The sequence below is a fragment of the Trachypithecus francoisi genome, unplaced genomic scaffold, assembly GCF_009764315.1.
Source record: "Trachypithecus francoisi isolate TF-2019V2 unplaced genomic scaffold, Tfra_2.0 Lachesis_group5, whole genome shotgun sequence".
NCBI lineage: Eukaryota > Metazoa > Chordata > Mammalia > Primates > Cercopithecidae > Trachypithecus > Trachypithecus francoisi.
This window is the reverse complement of record NW_022681470.1, coordinates 66,005,133-66,008,785: the sequence shown is the minus strand read 5'-3', so window position 1 is coordinate 66,008,785 and position 3,653 is coordinate 66,005,133. Positions and strand designations below refer to the sequence as shown.

The 3,653-nt window shown below is 39.6% G+C and overlaps 1 long non-coding RNA gene across 1 annotated transcript; it reads right to left on the bottom strand.

The window, feature by feature from the left end:
- Positions 1-558: 558 nt before the first annotated feature.
- LOC117076391 lies at positions 559-3,396 on the bottom strand. The gene is made up of 2 exons (XR_004434352.1): positions 3,075-3,396; positions 559-825 (listed from the first exon to the last, which is right to left on the bottom strand). It is a non-coding gene; the product is annotated as an uncharacterized LOC117076391 (long non-coding RNA).
- Between the last annotated feature and the right edge of the window lie 257 nt (positions 3,397-3,653).

Here is a 3,653-nt window from a genome sequence, read left to right as displayed (position 1 = left end):
AAAACCCAGAAAGCCACTGTATTCTCCAATGCCTTTCAAAATCCCCTTGCTAGTTGGGGAATGAGCATCAGATAAGGTGAGAACACCTGAAAAATAGTGACTTCCCTGGGGCTGGAATGAGCAAAGGGTAGGATTAGAAATTACATTGTAATTTTTGCCAACCCACATCACCACAACAACCCTTGACCTGCATAGGAGCTCCTGAAGCTGTGATGGGCCAGCAGGAGAGTGCTGCTCAGACAGGACTTACCTGTCCTCTCTCAGGCACATCTCTAGTATCACAGAGCAGATGTGTCCAAGGATCACCCAACCCAAGTTGCTATAAGCTTGATGTGTTGTCTGTTCTCCCCAGGTCTTGGGACTTGATAAAATGATGGATTTGTTGAGGCTTCAGGGGTTGTTTCCCCAGGGATTCGAGCATTTTCAGACTTTATTTAAGGCTAAGGTCAATCTTTGCAGCTTTGAAGTAGCACAAAGGCATTAAGAAAGTGTCCAATGTTCCTAGAGAGGAGAGAGGCAAAGAATGTGTGCATGAACGTCCCCCAAAGCTAACTGGAAAACCTTTTCCATGTTTTATTTATTTTGTGTTATTAAAGCAGCATTGTCATCCGTGCTGAGCCAGACCTTCTAATTCAGTGGAAATGAAATTCCAGCCCAGTGTGTGCTTAACTTCCCCAGCACAGCAAATCCATTTCTCTTTTTGTCTCTGTCTCATCTCCCCCTTTGTAGTGAAGAGATGTACAGTGCAGCGATGAAGTCTGTCAGTGGGAAACCACTCTGGCAATTTCGGAGTGATGTCTGAAGAAATGAATTGAGCTGGCTTGCCTGGGGTGGAGACACAAGACAGACCATGCTTTTACAGTCACTGCTGGGTTTGCAATTTGTTGTGTGCTGCCTATCTATGCAGATTCTTTTCTGTTCCAACACATAAAGAAAAACATGCCCAGTCAGATGCTCCCAGCTTATCACTCCATATCAACCCGGAAGCAACACAGGTTTTCAATTTCTCCATTTGCAAGTGCAATTGAAAATTGGCAGAGGTTGCTATGTAGGGATAAAATGAACAGTGGTGCAGTTTGGCCTCTACAGATAGAGATAGCATCCATGAGGTTGTGGGGCGAGAGTGGGTTAAAGGATCTGGGAATCATCTCACCCATATTTGATTGCTGGAAGCTCTAGCAAGCCATATTATGCTATTCCTTTCTGTGCTTAGGCTAGCTCTCTTTTGCTTCTGAGCATTTGCCCATGTTATCCGCCTCTACTTAGAACTCTCTCCAGTCGCCCCATTATAGCCCATCTTCTTCCATGCTCCTGTTTCATCTTTCTTTCTTATTTTTTTAGAGATAGTGTCTCATCCTGTCACCCAGTCTGAGTGCAGTGGCATGATCATGGCTCACTGAAGCCTGAAACTCCTGGACTCAAGCCTTCCACCTCAGCCTCCCTAGTAGCTGGGACTACAGGCATGTGCCACCACACCTGGCTAGTTTTATTTATTATGTTGTATGTATGTATGTATATATGTTTTCAGAGATGAGTCTTGCTATGTTGCTCAGGCTGGTCTCAAACTCCTGGGCTCAAGGGTTCCTCCCACCTCAGCCTCCTGAGTAGGTGAAATTACAGGTGTAAGCCACCACAGCCTGCTTTCCTCTTCATCTTTCCAACTTTAGCTTGCCCAGTTTCCATTTTGATGTCACCTCTAACTGAATGCCTTCCTTTCCCCATTAATATTTGATTTGGCCCCTCCTTCACTGTGCTTCTTTAGTCCCTGAACTTATTTTCAACACAAACTTCTGATATGGTATTATAATTTCCTTTTTTTCTTATTTGATTCCCTCACTAGATTATAAGGTATCTGAGAGCAGGAAACCCATGTTTTTCTGCTGTTCTGTTTCTATGCACCTAATACAATACCTACCACATTGCAGATGCTCAAAAATTATGAATTAATAAGGTAAGAAAATGTAAGGTAGATCCTTTGTCCCACTCCTGCTCCCCCACCTAACACATACTATCTCTATCTGTAATGGCCAGTCTGTACCACTGTTCATTTTATCCCCACGGAATCTTCTGTCAACTTTCAATTGCACTTACAAATAGAGACATTGAAACGTTATATATAAATTGAATTAATAGGTAAATATGTGATTAGAGTTCAAATGGATTCGTCAAATAATGAAAAGGGAGTTAGATTTTATACCAACTAGATGTGAAAACAGAAAATATAATGCATATTAGTCAGCTCAGGCTGCTGTAATAAAATGCCATAGACCAGGTGACTTAAACAACAGACACTTATCACAGTTCTGGAGTCTTGGAAGTCCAAGATCATGGTGGCAGCAGATTCTGTTTCTGGCGAGGGCTCTCTTGCTGGCTTGCAGATGGCTGTCTGCTCATTGTATCTTCACATGTTGGAGACAGAGAAACAAGTTGTTTGATGTCTTTTTTTTTTTTTTTTTTTTTTTAGAAGGGCACTAATCCCATTATAGGGACCCAATCCTCATGACCTCATCTAAACCTAATTACCTCCCAAAGGCCTCATTTCTAAGTACTATCATATTGGGGTTTAGGGCTTCAAAATGGGAATTTTGCACAGTGACAGTAACAGTGAGATCTTGGTGAAAGTTTTACATATACTCAGAAAACAGCAATATTATAAAAGTAGGATATCTTTAGAAAGAAATACATCAATTGGAATAAAAAACTCTATAGTATACCAAATTGAATCTATAATCGTACTTCTGGCAATATAACCTAAGAAAATAGTCTTAAAGTAGGAAAAAGCTGTATACATGAAGAGTCTTCATTTTAGCATTGTTTACAATACGGAGAAATTGGAAACAATTTGAATAGTACAGGAATGGTTAAATAAATGACAATATCATGCACTATAATACTATATTATGTAGCCATTAAAATGATAGATTTGAGGCTTATTTTGTAATATAAAAAATATTTATTGTGTAATTTTAGGTTAAACAATCAAATTGTACCTATACTGTGGTTTAAATTATATAAAATTATGTTTTTGAATGGACAAGTTCTGAATAGGAATAAATGGAAATAGCTGTACTTACTGGCGTGGTTGAATTTAGTGCAATTTTAGCATTCTTTTAGCTTTTTTAGTGCTATAATGCATGACTTTAAAATGATACTTTAAAAGAAAGATCCTGAAGAAGCTACTGAGAACTGAGTCATAAGGCTGATGGATTCTTCTTTCAAAACATCTTCCTGGGATTTGTGTCAGACAATCTTGGCTAAAGGGTACAGAAATCTCCTTTCACTCCTCTCAATATGGAAACCTCAAGATTAAATGAGAAAGATCTAGTACATGGGTGTTTGAATGATTTTTTCTTCAATTTTCACCTTCTGGTGAGGCCAACTACACGTTGGGAGTGTATCTTCCCATTGTCAAACAATTGTTTGTCCAAATAAAGGAATCTGTAAATTTACCAAGGTGATTATTACATGACCAACCATGGATTGGCTACAGAGTCCCATTTTATTGCTTCCTATTTATTCACAAAGGTATTTTTGAGCACAAACCCGAACTTTTTCTAAATCCTCACTCAAGAAAAAAATACATCAGAGACATTGTTGTTGTTGTTGAGACGAAGTCTCGCTCCATCGCCCAGGCTGGAGTGCAGTGGCCGGAT